This window comes from Mixophyes fleayi, chromosome 1, assembly GCF_038048845.1.
Source record: "Mixophyes fleayi isolate aMixFle1 chromosome 1, aMixFle1.hap1, whole genome shotgun sequence".
NCBI classification, from domain to species: domain Eukaryota; kingdom Metazoa; phylum Chordata; class Amphibia; order Anura; family Limnodynastidae; genus Mixophyes; species Mixophyes fleayi.
Window position 1 is genome coordinate 136,793,388 of NC_134402.1, and position 18,922 is coordinate 136,812,309.

An 18,922-nucleotide genomic window follows, 5' to 3' on the forward strand; every position below is an offset into this window, starting at 1 on the left:
ATTTCAATACAAACAGAATAGATATGTAAATTATGTTCCACAATTATTTTTCCTGAATTTTAATTTACTATTCTGCTTTATGAAGGGTTACATGCAAGTGAACTTAACAAAAAATATACCTGACGGGTACCAAGTGGATGGGTAACAGATATAGTATTGTGATATTTACTATTACTGGACACTAAAAATAAGAAAAGAGATATAGGCTGTATAGACTATAGACTATAGTTAGGGGCACTGGACGTTTAGAAGTGCTGGGATGGAAAATGTAATGAGAATGTGCGCGAATGGGATTTCTAGAGTTAGAATAAAGACAGTAGAAGAAGCTGTGGTATGGCATATACCCCTGAGTACACTTCATTTCCACCACTGTTTATACATATATATATATATATATGGGCAGCACGGTGGCTAAGTGGTTAGCACCTCTGCCTCACAGCGCTGGGGTCATGAGTTCAATTCCCAACCATGGCCTTATCTGTGTGGAGTTTGTATGTTCTCCCCATGTTTGCGTGAGTTTCCTCCGGGTGCTCCGGTTTCCTCCCACATTCCAAAAACATACTGGTAGGTTAATTGGCTGCTATCAAAATTGACCCTAGTCTCTGTGTGTGTGTGTGTTAGGGAATTTAGACTGTAAGCTCCAATGGGGCAGGGACTGATGTGAGTGAGCTCTCTGTACAGCGCTGCGGAATCAGTGGCGCTATATAAATAAATGGTGATGATGATGATATATATATATATATATGTATATATTATAGACTATTAGATGGGACGCATTAACATAACAGCGGGACCCCCTGTCTTTGGTTGCTGTGGTACAAGACGGGCGTTTTAGAGGTTTACATAGAATGATGCCTACTAAAAACTTCTGTATTGTAGTCAAAAAATGCGCAAATTGTAATATACTCAATTAATTAATGACATTAACAGTTCAGAAATAAGGAATCTGACTTACTATTAGTTTTTCCTACTTTAGCTTTCAAACCGATAAGTGTGTAGTAATGATGAAGAAAAGAGACAATGAACTAATTGAAACCCTACAAGCAGATAATGAAGGAACTTTTGTCACATTAGAAAGGGAATCCGAACATCTGCATTGATTAAAAATGTTTCCACAAGCTCTTTAGTTTACCACAGAGCAAGAAAAGGAAATATGTCATAGGAATAAGGTGTCAGGGTGATAAACCTCATGTCAGTGGTAACAAAGGTACTAGTGAAATGTATCACGCTGTCCCCAAGACAGGAAAAGAGAACATCTATTAACACCAATGCAAAAAAATCTATATCAATGGGGATGATGCACCAATTTTGCAATTTATAGACAGAAAGTGGTGGATGCATGCAGTGGCAGAACTACCATTGGTGCAACCCATGGAGATAATGGGGCCCGCTGCATGGCAGGTGCCGAGGGTCGGGGGCCCCGGTTCCCGTCTCCCTGCACTGGGGCCTACAGCTGCCTAGTTCCACATCTGGTTGGATATATAGAATTCCCATATTTCTTATATGTGATTGTGAACCAACCAAATACTGGCAGAATAAGCTTAACCAGAATTACCCACATTTGCTTTAGAAACTCCTTCCTGGCCATAATCTAGTGTACTATGCATCAGTGCTGGTCAGCTATCACCTAAACACGTGGAACTGCTCACAGTCCAAAAAATAAATAAACAAGGTGAGTTGTACCGGCTATGCACTTCCCCCAGTTCTGGAGTTTTTGTTCTGATGAAGATATTTTTAAACTCCACATGGCTCTCTACCTGAGATAATTATTTATGCTGCTTGTGTACATTGTTTTATCTGCTCCCCACCACGTACCCCCCCCCCCTCCCTCCATTTCTTTTTTTCTCTACCCCTCTCCCCTCGCCTGAATACTTTCATAAAAATAATAATGAAAAAAAATATTTTTTTTCATAATTAAGAAGTCTCGAAATTTTGGAAATTATCCTGATATTGGATAATAACAGAATGAATGTATAAATGTGGTGCTGGACATTGCATGAGTTGTGCTGATGGAAAACAAAGCTTACCCTAAATTATCCTTATAACTGTATTTCTGCTCATGTGATGTGTCTTCTTTTCATGTAGCAAACAGTATGTGGGTCAAACAACAAGTCATTGAAAGGATAAGATCAGGGAACATTGGTGGCAGATTAGAATGGGTGATGACAACCATTTAGACAATTGAAATGTATGCACAATAGTAACCAAAATGTATTACAATTTATTATTATTTTATCATTTCAACCAGAAGGGGTTATTTGGACAGACTCCTTTATACAAGAGAGATTTTTTGCAAATTTAAAATAGCCAGCAGTCAATGATTACATTACTCACAATGACATTCCAGGGATTTCTAAACTCTCAATTTGGGAGGCTCATAAGTGTGTAATAAGAGGTAAATTAATCAAATTGGGAGCTTTCATGAATGATCAAAAAGAGGCAGATAAAATTTCCCTTTTAAATAAACCAAAAATGTTAGAGACGGGTCATAAAGCCACCTTGTCTGCAGACATCATGTCTGAATTAACAGAGACGAGACCGGCTCTGAATAAGCCTATGTCAGGTAGGATTAAACTAGATTTGCGTAAGTGCTGAAGTCGCTTCTTCCAATGGGGCAATAAGCCGGGGAGTAGACTTGCCATGGCCTTACGAACGCAGCGAGCCACTATGTTTATTCAGACAGTATCTGATGAAAAAGGAGACTAAATGTAACTCTACCCAAGAAATAGCTAAAGCATTCCATACATTTCCAAATTATTGCAAATTTCAGAATTTGTCCCAAAGCGTTAAGAACGACATACTTAAGAAACAAGTAAACATTGCCTCCTATCTAACAGACGTTGGCTTCCCCACTCTCTCAGAACCAAAGAAGGAAATGTTGGATACTCTTTTTACCTCTATGGAGTTAGTGGACGCGATTAAATCTACGCCATCTGGAAAAGCCTGGGTCCTGATGGGTTTACCATTATCTATTATGAAACCTTCAAAGAAAAATTAGTTCCCTTTACCCTTCAGGCTTTTAACTTGTTCTCTAATAAAGAAAGATTTACAACATAGGCCTTAGAAGCTCACATCTCAGTCATACCCAAAGATGGGAAAGATCCGTCTAGATGTCCAAGTTATAGACCAATCTCTCTCCTCAATCTGTATCTTAAACTTTATGCTGAGCTCATCCCTAATAGGTTGAAGTCCATATTGCCGAGAATCATACATTCTGATCAGGTGGGTTTTGGCCGTGAAGCGAGGGATAATACTACTAAAGATCTTGATCTTATACACTTGATGCTGTAAAGACGTTTGACAGACTAGACTGGACATTTCTGAGAGGTGTTCTAACCCATCTGGGCCCGGATTAAACAAGTCGACATAGAATACTTGCAGTATACCACCACCCCACAGCGAGGTTAAAGATAAATGGTGATCTCTCTGAGCTAGTGACAATCTCCAATGGTACCAGACAAGGATGTCCTTTATCACCACTTGTTTTTGTTATATGCATGGAGGCATTGGCGAGGTCGATAAGACTGAATCCTGATATTTCTGGGATTCATGTGGGTAGATCACCGTACAAACTTGCGCTTTACGCTGATGATTTGTTAGCAACAATTATGAATCCTTTAATCTCTGTCCCATATTTGGTTTCAGTGTTTCACAAATTCGGAGCTCTAACAAATTTTAAAATAAAGTATTAAAAATCTGTAACACTTAATCTTACTACTCCTACAGCAATGATCGAAGGACTGAAACATGCCTTTCCTTTTAAATGGCACCCAAAGCATGTTAAGTGTCTGGGGGTCTTTATCACTAGAGACCTTATCCAAATTTTTTATGTTAATTTTGAACCCATTTACAACAAGCTTCAAAAGGAACTTAGAGAGTGGAGAGGGAAGAGTTTCTGGTGGATAGGTAGAGCCAATATCATCAAAATGAATATTCTCCTGTGCATTCTGTATCTTTTGCAAACTGTACCGATTTACATTCCTAGTAAGTGGTTCTCAAACAGGAACTGTCGGATTAGAGACTTCATGTGGGGAGGAAGGAAACCTTACTTTAAGCATGACATTTTATTCAGGCTGAACACTTGATTGTACAAGGGCAAAAGTGGACAAGCAGTGGGTGTATATAAGTGTATATAGAAGAATGGTCTCTCAAAAATCATTCTTAAGTTATTCCTTGGCTTATGAGTTTGGCAAATATTCAGCACCCCATAATAAAATATACTGTAGTTTGTTGGACCAAACTTTGGAAACATACATACATCATTTTTTTCTCCCTTGACCCCACTGCTTGCCAACCAATCCTTTCCTCCTGGAATTCAGGGAAAGGAGTTTAAAGTCCTCTCCAGATGGTATCATTGGCCTAATGCCCTCGCTAAAATGTACCCTGGGACCTCTGACACTTGTTGGAGATGTAATCTGGCTATTGAACACCATTACACATTGGTGGGAATGTCCATCTATAAGGCCATTTTGGGATGGGGTCATTCCTACTTCAAAAGAATTTATGAAATCTGAGGAGCCAGGTTTTTGGTTATTGAATCAGACAAAGTTTACAATTTCATTGTATAAAAATCCCTGTGAAAACATTTAAATAGTGTTGCAAAGGCATTATTCCTGTACATTGGAGATCCTCCTCTCCTCCAACTCTAAAAGAATGGCTTACCCGCATTGACTTTTATAGGTATATGGACGATATGATCCTCTGCTCCTCTGATATGTTTAATGACTTTTGTGCCACATGGTTCTACTGGCTGGAATTCCAAGACACCGAAAAATATTCTGATCCAAATAGTCCCCTTTTGTGGAGTTTCGTGATAGTAGTTAGCACACTTTTCTGTCTTTTCCATTCGCCCTTTATCTAGTTATCATTGAAGACCGGGGTCTTTTCGAAAAGATTCCCCTTTCCTTCCCCTCCTTTAATATACTCACCTTCCTTTATATGTTTAATTTTGTTTGGTTTATTCTTTTTAAATATTCAATGTTTATTGAACTAGGGCAATTAATCTCATGTAAGATATAATTTATAAAATCGGCTGACTTAAAGTTGGAACTTAGAACTTGTTTTTTACTAGATTTTGTGAGAATTATTTTTACTCAACTTTCCTTACATCTATTTTGTATGACAATTTGTTTGATTGCCCTTTATTTACACATTTGTATATTTTGAATATTTTTTCTCAATAAAAAGCTATTGAAAAAAAATAAAAAGTCAGCAGAACACGCAATGGTTATATTCATGGATTCAAATGATCTTAATTTTTTTAATGATAAAACATATAATGGTGTTCATGTAGAGTTGTACAAACATCTGTTTTATTTGCACATAATGGGCATGAATACCTATTATCCCAGAGTTCCGGTATGAGCAGAGACACAGTATGCTGAGTGATCCAACATACTGAGTGACACAGTATGCTGAGTGATCCAATATGCTGAGTGACCCGGAATGCTGAGTGACCCAGTATGCTGAGTGACCCAATATCATCATCATCATCATCATCATTTATTTATATAGCGCCACTAATTCCGCAGCGCTGTACAGAGAACTCATTCACATCAGTCCCTGCCCCATTGGAGCTTACAGTCTAAATTCCCTACTATAGACACACACTCACAGACAGAGAGGGAGAGACTAGGGTCAATTTGATTGCAGCCAATTAACCTACCAGTATGTTTTTGGAGTGTGGGAGGAAACCGGAGCACCTGGAGGAAACCCACGCAAACACAGGGAGAACATACAAACTCCACACAGATAAGGCCATGGTTGGGAATCGAACTCATGACCCCAGTGCTATGAGGCACCCGGTGTGCTGAGTGCCCCCGTATGCTGAGTGACCCGGTATGCTGAGTGCCCCGTATGCTGAGTGACCCGGAGTGCTGAGTGACCCGGAATGCTGAGTGACCCAGTATGCTGAGTGACCCAATATGCTGAGTGATCCAGTATGCTGATTGACCTGGAGTGCTGAGTGACCCAGTATGATGAGTGACCCGGAATGCTGAGTGACCCGGAGTGCTGAGTGACCCAGTATGCTGAGTGACCTGGAGTGCTGAGTGACCAGGAGTGCTGAGTGACCTGGATTGCTGAGTGACCCGGTGTGCTAACTGACCCCGTGTGCTGACTGACCTTGTGTGCTGATGGACCCCGTGTGCTGAGTGCCCCTGCGTTGTGAGTGACACGGTGTGCTGAGTGCCCTCGGTGTGCTGAGTGACCCCGGTGTGCGGAGGGAACCGGCATGCTTAGTGCCCCCGTGTGCTGAGTGACATGGTGTGCTGAGTGATCCAGTATGCTCAGTATCATTTGCTCCCACTACAGGACAGGTGTAAGTGCCGACTGATAGCGACAGAACATGTGTATACAAGTAATATAGACTATATAATTGCATTGTATGTACAGTACACATTTAGAGAAACTTTATGTAATTAATGTTATATAAAAAAAGAATAATATTTGAATATTAATATTGATATAACTGATAAAACAGTTGTTATTTTAGTTTATGATCAAAAAAAGGTCTTATGTGTTCTATAATTGTACATACGCTTATGTGGATACTGCAGTCTGTTATGTTTGTCTACGTACGGCAAGTAGGGCCATTTGAATTTGGATATAAGTAAGCTCTGCTTACACGTTAACTTATTAACCTCCGTTACTTCATACCTAGCTGAGCACTGCACATCGTTCTGCTCTCCAGTCATCAAACTATCATCCTGTAGCAACACAAACAATAACATACTATACAACACCCAGAATGTTACATTATCAGACACTAACCTGAGACAAAGATGATGACAGCTGAGAGTAGGACACTGAGGGTTATCCCACCGTGTAGCTGCATGCTGAATAACTCAGAAGGAAAAACAGAGACAGGACGTGCAGCAGATGTGGTTAGGGGGGACGTTCATGACGTGGACACACAATGTATACAATGTATCATCAAAACCAGTAAAGAACATAGATAGAGGGCACCTGTCACCCCCATCACTGATCCCCCACATATATACGAGTCCCCTTCATTTAAATATTTTTCGGTTTACATCAATATCTGCAAACAAGTTAATCCCAGGATGTACATCTTCTCCTATCCATGAGACAACATATTCACTCATAGCGTAATATTTGTGTGATAAGGAATCCGAACTGTATAGCAGAATGGAGGCATCAATTAGCGCTACTGAGGGTCAAATTGCGGCCCTGCTATACAGTAACTGTTATTCCTCATGTACAGTTACATACAGCGCCACCAATGCCTCTGAATTTGAATTGAAAGTTTGCAGAAAAGCAGTTTAGCATGTTGGTAGCAGTGTAAATTTGTAATTACATAGTTGATGAGGTTGAAAAAAGACACCAGTCCATCAAGTTGAACCTATTTTGGATCTCCTGCGATCCTGCACTTATATTTGAAATTCATCCAGAGTAAGCAACCGCCAATCTGTTTCAATCATGAAAATCCCCCCAGACTCAATATTGCAGTCCTATTTTTACCCTATATCCACTACTATCCTACATTTTAATTAACGGTCGTATCCCTGGATACCTTTCCGCTAAAAATTTATCTAACCCTTTCTTAAACATATCAATTGAATCTGCCATCACAACCTTCCCTGGCAATGAATTCCATATCTTGACTGCCCTTACTGTAAAGAACCCCTTCCTTTGCTGGTTGTGAAATTTCCTCTCCTCTAACCTTAGGGGGTGACCACGTGTCCTGTATATAGTCCTTGGGGTGAAAAGTTCCCATGAAAGTTCTCTGTATTGACCCCTAATGTATTTGTACATAGTAATCATATCTCCCCTTAGACGCCTCTTTTCTAAAGTAAACATGCCTAAACTGGCTAACCTTTCCTCATAACTTAATGACTCCATACCCTTTATCAATTTTGTCGCCCTTCTCTGAACCCTTTCTAGTTCCAAATTATCTTTTTTATAGAGTGGTCCCCAGAACTGTACTGCATATTCAAGATGAGGTCTTACCAACGATTTATACAGTGGCAAAATTACACTGTCTTCCCTTGCATCTATGCCCCTTTTTATGGATGACAAAACTTTGTTTGCCCTTGCAGCTGCTGCTTGACATTGAGCACTATTGCTAAGTCTACTGTCTACGAGTACTCCCAAATCCTTTTCCATTATAGATTCTCCTAAATTAATTACATTTAATTTATAGATTGCGTTCTTGTTTTTGATCCCTGAATGCATAACCTTACATTTATCTGTGTTAAACCTCATATTCCATTTGGCCGCCCAATCCTCCAGTTTATTTAAGTCCCTCTGTAGAGAAGCTACATCTTGCTCTGATTTTATTACCTTACAGAGTTTAGTGTCATCTGCAAAAATAGAAACTTTACTCTCTAAACCATCACCAAGGTCATTAATGAATATATTAAAAAGGAGTGGCCCCAGATGAAGATGTAATATTTTGCAAAACAGAACCACATTGATAACTGTGATGGGGCCAGTGATCATTGTGTGGCCTTCAGGAAAGGCCAATTTTAGACTTAGCTGTGAAAAGTAAGATTACCTAATGTAGTGGAACTTTTTGGTGACCCCTAAGGATACCCCTGTAATGAGGCTTTTTTTTTTATCACTTTGCTCCTTCAGTTCATTGCTGCCAGGTCTTGCTGGGAACAGTATTGCCATATACTAAATTACAATTTTGACATTATTACCCCAACACCCACAGCCTAGCGGTGTTGGGGTGACCAGCAGTGCTATCAGCACAGGGGTGGTTATTCCCTCTAGGGCATTCAGCCCTGAGCTGAGCAGGTTGTTACTAAGGATGAGCGCGCTCGGATTTCTGAAATCCGAGCCCACCCGAACGTTGCGGATCCGAGTCGGATCCGAGACAGATCCGGGTATTGGCGCCAAATTCAAAAGTGAAACTGAGGCTCTGACTCATAATCCCGTTGTCGGATCTCGCGATACTCGGATCCTATAAATTCCCCGCTAGTCGCCGCCATCTTCACTCGGGCATTGATCAGGGTAGAGGGAGGGTGTGTTAGGTGGTCCTCTGTGCTGTTTAGTTCTGTGCTGTTTAGTTCTGTGCTGTTTAGTTCTGTGCTGTTTAGTGCTGTTTAGTGCTGTGCTGTGCTGTGCTGTGCTGTGCTGTGCTGTGCTGTGTTCTGCAGTATCAGTCCAGTGGTGCTGTGTGCTGTGCTCTGTCCTTCTGAGGTCAGTGGTGCTGCTGGGTCCTGTGCTGTGTCCTGTTCAGTCCAGTGGTGCTGTGTCCTGTGCTCTGTGCTTCTAAGGGCATAGTTATTTCCCCAATATTCCCCTGTGTTTAAAAAAATAAAAAAAAATTTTTTTTATAAAATACCAAAAACTACTTTAATATTTTTTAATTACCACAAAATTTTCACAACCAATCCTGCAGTATAAGCCCATTGGTACTGCAATATTACCAAGTTCACACATTCAGCAGTAAAAGTCCAGTGGTACTGCAATATTACAAAGTTTACACATTCTGCAGTATCAGTCCAGTGGTGCTGTGTCCTGTGCTCTGTCCTGCTGAGTTCCGTAGTGCTGCTGGGTCCTGTGCCGTGTCCTGTTCAGTCCAGTGGTGCTGTGTCCTGTGCTCTGTGCTTCTAAGGGCATAGTTATTTCCCCATTATTCCCAAGTTTGTAAAAAATAAAAAAAAAGTAAAAAAAAATAAAAAATTAAAAAAAAAAAAAAAAATATAATAATTATAACCAAATTTGCAAAACCAATCCAGCATTATAAGTCCATTGGTACTGCAATATTACCAAGTTCACACATTCAGCAGTAAAAGTCCAGTGGTACTGCAATATTACAAAGTTTACACATTCTGCAGTATCAGTCCAGTGGTGCTGTGTCCTGTGCTCTGTCCTGCTGAGTTCCGTAGTGCTGCTGGGTCCTGTGCCGTGTCCTGTTCAGTCCAGTGGTGCTGTGTCCTGTGCTCTGTGCTTCTAAGGGCATAGTTATTTCCCCATTATTCCCAAGTTTTTAAAAAATAAAAAAAAAGTAAAAAAAAATAAAAAATTAAAAAAAAAAAAAATATATAATAATTATAACCAAATTTGCAAAACCAATCCAGCATTATAAGTCCATTGGTACTGCAATATTACCAAGTTCACACATTCAGCAGTAAAAGTCCAGTGGTACTGCAATATTACAAAGTTTACACATTCTGCAGTATCAGTCCAGTGGTGCTGTGTCCTGTGCTCTGTCCTGCTGAGTTCCGTAGTGCTGCTGGGTCCTGTGCCGTGTCCTGTTCAGTCCAGTGGTGCTGTGTCCTGTGCTCTGTGCTTCTAAGGGCATAGTTATTTCCCCATTATTCCCAAGTTTTTAAAAAATAAAAAAAAAGTAAAAAAAAAAAAAAAATTAAAAAAAAAAAAAATATATAATAATTATAACCAAATTTGCAAAAGCAATCCAGCATTATAAGTCCATTGGTACTGCAATATTACCAAGTTCACACATTCTGCAGTATCTTGTGCTACATATAATGGAGAGCAAAAATTTGGAGGATAAAGTAGGGAAAGATCAAGACCCACTTCCTCCTAATGCTGAAGCTGCTGCCACTAGTCATGACATAGACGATGAAATGCCATCAACGTCGTCTGGCAAGCACGATGCCCAATCTCCTAGTACAGGGCATGTAAAATCCAAAAAGCCCAAGTTCTCAAAAAACAGCAAAAAAAGAAACTTAAAATCATCTGAGGAGAAACGTAAAGTTGGCAATATGCCAATTACGACAAGTAGTGGCAAGGAACGGCTTAGGCCCTGTCCCGTGTTCATGACTAGTGGTCCAACTTCACCCAAGGATCAAAGCCCTCCTCCCCCCCCCTACAAAAAATTTAAGAGAGTTATGCTGTCAGCAACAACAACAAAACAGCAAAGAACTCTGCCTTCTAAACAGATGACATCACAAATCCCCAAGGCGAGTCCAAGGGTGTTGTTGGTTGTGAACACTGACCTTCCCATCACTGTACGGGAAGAGGTGACTCCATCCAGCATTTGCAGCACGCCCTCTGCATATGCTGGAAGGATCACCCACAGTCCAGTTACAGATTTGGCTAATGAAGGTGTGAATGTTGTGCACTGGGAGGAGGATATTGATGTAGCTGGCGCTGAGGAGGATGTTGATGATTATGATGCAGACAGATACCAAATTGCATTTCTCAATTTCTATTTATATTCTAGATTATATAACGGCTGAAAAGTTTTCTGTTTTACTCCTAGTGGAGAGGGGATCTGATGCAGACAGATACCAAACTGCCTTTGTCCATTTCTTTGTATATTTGAATTGCTAGTTCTACAGTCTATGCAGGCTGCTTTATTTATATTCAACTACAAGTGTAGGGCGGGGGGGGGGCATAGATAGCCACCAAAGTAACGTGGTCCATTTAATTTCACTTTCTAGCTCCACAGTCTGTGCAGCCTGCTTTTTTTTATCTTCAAAGTATTTATATTTACAAGCCTTGCAATCTAAATTAACTAGAGGTAGTGACGTGGTAGAACTCCAAAAGGCAGTTTGGAAGCCCCTGTACAAACTGGCTCTATTTTTTAACTGAGTTGTCCCCCCTCCAGTGTGTACTCGGAAAGAGTTTTTAGTGCAGCGGGGAACCTGGTCAGTGAGCGGCGAAGGAGGTTGCTTCCTCACAACGTTGAAAAAATGATGTTTATAAAAATGAATAATCAATTCCTCAATGAAGTACAGCACTGCCCTCCAGATACTACAGAGGGACCTGTGGTTGTGGAGTCCAGCGGGGACGAATTGATAATGTGTGATGAGGAGGAAGTAGACACTGTAGGGGGAGAGGAATCAGAGGTTGAGGATGAGGACGACATCTTGCCTCAGTAGAGCCTGTTTAGTCTGTACAGGGAGAGATGAATAGCTTTTTTGGTGTGGGGGCCCAAACAAACCAATCATTTCAGTCAAAGTTGTTTGGTAGGCCCTGTCGCTGAAATGATTGGTTTGTTAAAGTGTGCATGTCCTATTTCAACAGCAGACCTCTCAACTGCAGCTCATCCCTCCTCTGCCGGGATAATGTCTCCTGTGCTCTGACACGTCACTCTGTGTACTCTCAGCCTCAGGATCTGACACTACAGCTACCATGCCTCTTGTAGCAGCCCTCACTCCAGGGCCTCTTCCATGTGCAGTGTCCCCCTCTCTCTTGGGTTCACTATAGTGGCATGGAGTTCTCCCCCTCATCCAGGGCACACATTCCTTGCCCTGGCTCAGTCACCACGCTCAGACTTCCAGGCAATGCTGGGGGAGCCTGGGAGCTTCCACCCCAGGTCCCCAGCTACAACTCTCCTCTCCTGTGTCTTCTCTCTCTTTCTGACACTTGAAAGATCGTGCCTTTAAATGAAAAAGTCAGTCTTGATTGCACGACTATGTGCAAGTGCAACAGGGACATTTTTTTGGGTTTACAAAGTCAAACAGTAACACTACGACCCTGTCTGTCTGGGGTCTGTCAATGACGAATTGTCTGGAGCATGTTTTGAGGAGGTATTGTGGCCCCGGTATCAAATTGGGTACCGGGGCCACCCCACTATGCAGTCCAGATACTTGTTTGGTGGAATTCCGACACGTGGAGGGTTTTTTAATTATATTGTGGCCTCGGTACCAAATTGTGTACCGGGGCCACCACACTACGCAGTCAAGATACTTGTTTGGTGGAATTCAGACCAGTTGAGGGTTTTATTATTATATTGTGTGGACCACTCTATCTATACCACACTACAACTCTATACCACTCTATTTCCTACTTTAATTCTATTTAATTCTATTTCCTACTTTAATTCTATTACTAATTAATTACCATAAAGAGGAACCAAAAAAACCAATTTTACCAAAAGTATAATATGACTTAGACTTACAAACACTACACTTGAAAGATCGTGCCTTTAAATGAAAAAGTCAGTCTTGATTGCACGACTATGTGCAAGTGCAACAGGGACATTTTTTTGGGTTTACAAAGTCAAACAATAACACTACGACCCTGTCTGTCTGGGGTCTGTCAATGACGAATTGTCTGGAGCATGTTTTGAGGAGGTATTGTGGCCCCGGTATCAAATTGGGTACCGGGGCCACCCCACTATGCAGTCCAGATACTTGTTTGGTGGAATTCCGACACGTGGAGGGTTTTTTAATTATATTGTGGCCTCGGTACCAAATTGTGTACCGGGGCCACCACACTACGCAGTCAAGATACTTGTTTGGTGGAATTCAGACCAGTTGAGGGTTTTATTATTATATTGTGTGGACCACTCTATCTATACCACACTACAACTCTATACCACTCTATTTCCTACTTTAATTCTATTTAATTCTATTTCCTACTTTAATTCTATTACTAATTAATTACCATAAAGAGGAACCAAAAAAACCAATTTTACCAAAAGTATAATATGACTTAGACTTACAAACACTACACTTGAAAGATCGTGCCTTTAAATGAAAAAGTCAGTCTTGATTGCACGACTATGTGCAACAGGGACAGTTTTTTTCTTTACAAAGTCAACTAATAACACTTGGACCCTGTCTGTCTTTAACATACTTAATGGGATCTCAATGACGAATTGTCTGTAGCATGTTTGGAGGAGGTATTGTGGCCCCGGTATCAAGTTGGGTACCGGGGCCACCCCACTACGCAGTCCAGATACTTGTTTGGTGGAATTCTGACACGTGGAGGGTGTATTTATTTTATTGTGGCCCCGGTATCAAGTTGGGTACCGGGGCCACCCCACTACGCAGTCCAGATACTTGTTTGGTGGAATTCTGACACGTGGAGGGTGTATTTATTTTATTGTGGCCCCGGTATCAAGTTGGGTACCGGGGCCACCCCACTACGCAGTCCAGATACTTGTTTGGTGGAATTCTGACACGTGGAGGGTGTATTTATTTTATTGTGGCCCCGGTATCAAGTTGGGTACCGGGGCCACCCCACTACGCAGTCCAGATACTTGTTTGGTGGAATTCTGACACGTGGAGGGTGTATTTATTTTATTGTGGCCCCGGTATCAAGTTGGGTACCGGGGCCACCCCACTACGCAGTCCAGATACTTGTTTGGTGGAATTCTGACACGTGGAGGGTGTATTTATTTTATTGTGGCCCCGGTACCAAATTGTGTACCGGGGCCACCACACTACGCAGTCAAGATAGATAGATGCGTATCATAGATAAAGTACATTCAGTGGTGTGGGGCAAATTGAAAAATATTCAAAATGCACTGACATTATCAAAAACAAGAGGTTGTCACACGCTAAAACTCCAACATGTATATGATGGAGAGGATGGAGGAGCAGCCGTATGTGTAGTGTAATGCAGACCTGTTGAAGGTTTTTTATATATTTTATTGTGGTGCCCAGTGCCCACTCCTCTACGCAGTCCAGGTACATTTATTGGTGCGAATCAAACAAGTTGATGGTTTTCTTATTATATATATTGTGGTGACCCACTCCTCTACGCAGTCCAGGTACATTTATTGGTGCGAATCAAACAAGTTGATGGTTTTCTTATTATATATATTGTGGTGACCCACTCCTCTACGCAGTCCAGGTACATTTATTGGTGCGATTCATAAAAGTTCAGGGTTTTTAAGATATTGTGGTGACCCACTCCTCTACGCAGTCCAGGTACATTTATTGGTGCGATTCATAAAAGTTCAGGGTTTTTAATATATTGTGGTGACCCACTCCTCTACGCAGTCCAGGTACATTTATTGGTGCGAATCAAACAAGTTGATGGTTTTCTTATTATATATATTGTGGTGACCCACTCCTCTACGCAGTCCAGGTACATTTATTGGTGCGATTCATAAAAGTTCAGGGTTTTTAAGATATTGTGGTGACCCACTCCTCTACGCAGTCCAGGTACATTTATTGGTGCGAATCAAACAAGTTGATGGTTTTCTTATTATATATATTGTGGTGACCCACTCCTCTACGCAGTCCAGGTACATTTATTGGTGCGATTCATAAAAGTTCAGGGTTTTTAATATATTGTGGTGACCCACTCCTCTACGCAGTCCAGGTACATTTATTGGTGCGAATCAAACAAGTTGATGGTTTTCTTATTATATATATTGTGGTGACCCACTCCTCTACGCAGTCCAGGTACATTTATTGGTGCGATTCATAAAAGTTCAGGGTTTTTAATATATTGTGGTGACCCACTCCTCTACGCAGTCCAGGTACATTTATTGGTGCGAATCAAACCAGTTGATGGTTTTCTTATTATATATATTGTGGTGACCCACTCCTCTACGCAGTCCAGGTACATTTATTGGTGCGATTCATAAAAGTTCAGGGTTTTTAATATATTGTGGTGACCCACTCCTCTACGCAGTCCAGGTACAATTATTGGTGCGAATCATAAAAGTTCAGGGTTTTTAATATATATTGTGGTGACCCACTCCTCTACGCAGTCCAGAAAGATACCTTGTTGCAACGTTTTGGACTAATAACTATATTGTGAGGTGTTCAGAATACACTGTAAATTAGTGGAAATGCTTGTTATTGAATGTTATTGAGGTTAATAATAGCCTAGGAGTGAAAATAAGCCCAAAAACTTGATTTTTAAACTTTTTATGTTTTTTTCAAAAAAAATCCGAATCCAATACCTTAAATCCGAACCGAGACCTTTCGTCAAGTGTTTTGCGAGACAAATCCGAACCTCAAAAATAACGAAAATCCGGATCCAAAACACAAAACACGAGACCTCAAAAGTCGCCGGTGCACATCCCTAGTTGTTACTGAGTCCAACTATAACAGGAGGACCTCCCTCTGCCAGTTCCCCTGTTATAGTCTGGTGCTATTTGTCTCCCACATTAGCTGTAATCAGCTTGGGCTATGAGTGCTTGTCTTGGCTCAATTTTATAAGGAGGAAAAGTTTTTTCTTTCATTATTTATTTATCTTGATATTTATCTTACTTGCCAGTCATCAAGTTGATGATGATGACGACTGAACTATGCAGCCTCATGTACTTTAAGCGCCTCTCCACACATCACATTCTTACACAGTATCTTGAGCTGCACATATATTAAGATATGTGAAGCACACAATACACAGATAACAATGTAACATTGCTGCCCGTACTTTACATCTACGTTCAGGCAGCAAAATTGCATAGAACTCTAAGTGAGGCCCTTTATAGTCAGCTCCACATAGTTCATGTTATTGTACAATTCTATGAATGACTGAGGAATACGTACCGTACACAGTGAGATTATATGATGTGAGATATGTTTCTCCATCTGTAAACGTTATGGTTACAAAGTACAGTCCACTGTCCTCCATTCTCAGGTGTCTGATCCTCAGTGTGGTTCCACTGTCTAGTATCTCCAGTCTACTATTAAACTGACTATTTATTATGTCGAGGTGATGATTTGTGTAAAATGCCATTATCTGGGCTTGGAAGTTCCAGAAGACTTTATATACAGGCCGTGTCCGATCCACAGACAGATCCACAGACTGGTCTATTATGCCATTCACTTGTAGAGGGGGGTCATGTTTTCCTGTGCACAGATGAGAGTATAGGACAGTCAATATTTACACAATGTCTTTTCCATATAACGTTGTTCATACGGTATGTATGCAATGTTATTACCACCCAATGGGAATTAATGTACACATGGAAGGACATAGTAATCATGTTCATATGTGTTATCTTTACAGAACCCCTTCAGTGCTGCTCAGGTCTCTCCATAAGAGGAGACATCAGACACAGGGCTGTGACCGAAATCAATCAGGGACCTGATAAATATCATTATATATGGGGTGTTGGGAGCGGAGTTAGTAATTTGTGATTCTAATGACAGAAAACCCTTTAAAAAGAGGATTTGATGCTTCTCTTACAGGAAACAGTATCTCTTGTTATAACTATTAGAAAGTATTATTGGGAGGGGGGGCATTTTTAAGGTAAATTATAATTGTCCCCCCAACACAGATCAATCAGCAGCTGCCTTACTGGGGGCTGTTTTCTGGATCACAGATAAAACATATAAGAATAGGTTGTACTTGATGGACTTTTGTCTTTATTTAACCTCACTTACTATGTGATGATGGAGCATCAGAGGATATCTGCTATTTGTTACATCTTCTTGTATCTGTTCCCCTGATCCCCCAGTCATACATTCCTGTGGGCTTCTACATACACCAACGTCATGTCACACTCATTGCAATGTCCTTGTCTGACACATCACTTTTATAGCTCCAGGACCTGATTCATCCAGGTACGTATCTGACGATATTGAGCGTATTGTACGCAAAATCTGCGCATGGCCAGATCCACGTGATACGGCCGTGAACGCAGCCTTGTTCTGTGCGCCAGTGACCACAAAGGACCCTTACTACACCCTATGATGGAGTGAACTAGGTGGGGAAGGGGAGTTTTACGCTCAAAAATGTCAGATAGCTGTCTTAATGAATCAGGTCTCCAGTGTGTAAGTGTCACAATCTGATATGTAATATGGCTGCATTACAAGAAAGAGGAATTAGGTTTTGTTTATTGTGTTCAACTAGCAAAACATAGATATATATTTAATGGGTGAGAATGGATTCCCTAGTTGGACATTTTAGATTTTATATATATATATATATATATATATATATATATATATATATATATATATATATTGTCTGGACAGGAATTTATATATATATATATATATATATATATATATATATATTTATTTATAAGATCAGGTTAGGGGTACCGTCTCCTGACGTTAGATGGCTGCACTTCACATGCATCAGCCAAATAAAATCACACCGGTCCAGTGTCTTGTTTTATATAGCCTCAGCTAGTTTTATTCACCAGAATCAAAAGTAATAAAATCATAAACAAAAGACCTAGCCTGTCCGGCTTCTGATACAAAGGGCCACCTTCTTTAGACTAAAGAAGCTTATGTCCTACACACCAAATATCAGCACTTACTGGTCACAATGTGCAGTATCTCTCAGGAGCCATCTGACCTCCACCCCGGATTTTGAGAGACTGATTGAGCTACCTAGCAGTGTTTTACCAGCACCATGTAGATGAACTCCTGATTACCATTAGAGTGTCTGGTCTGTTGGAAACCCTGGAATGTATCTCATGGATGTAGCCTTTCCCTTCTCTCTCCAGTCATACCCCAGGGACCCTTAAGACAATCCCTGGGAAGTTTGTCCCAAACACCAACAATCTCCCTGGGATTTTAAAGCAGATAAGACAGAAAGTCTTGGCCATATATATATCTGTATTTACCAATTTCCCAGTGCTTCTGTCACAATATATATATATCAAACAAGGGGCCACTTCCATGGTGTGAAATAATTGAAAATGTATTACATAAATCAAATGACAAGATGCACATGTACCAGAGATATGATATATACACGTATATATCAACAGCGCTCCCGTGATGAGCCGAAAATCGGTGTACAGCGCCAGTAACAAATGCACACTGGAGTGAATGTTTGCAAGATAAACCCTAAATGCATTTCGTAACAGACTTTGTTAGGAAGAAGCTTGGAGACATCTGTCATCTTGCGATGACAAATAATAGTTAATGGGGCAAATCCCTGTTAATTAATAAACAGGCCCCTTCATCTGCAATTTCTTATTTGCTCTGCACCATCCACACTCCAGAGGAGAGTATAGGTAGTGTGTTGTTCTCCTGCGATTGTGTTTATATATCTATATCTATCTATTGCTATCTCTATATCTATCTCATCTCTTTTTACCGTTTATTAAATAAGCTTGGAAGTATATTAAATGTAGTATACTCTCTACATTTCCTCAGTATCATTGCTGTAAGTGGACAACAGGAAATGTTACAAGCTATCATCAGAATGTTACATTATCAGACACTAACCTGAGACAAAGATGATGACAGCTGAGAGTAGTACACTGAGGGTGATTCCACTTGTGACTCGTTCATCTGGTTTCAGATAGTTATGGTTACATTGGTAT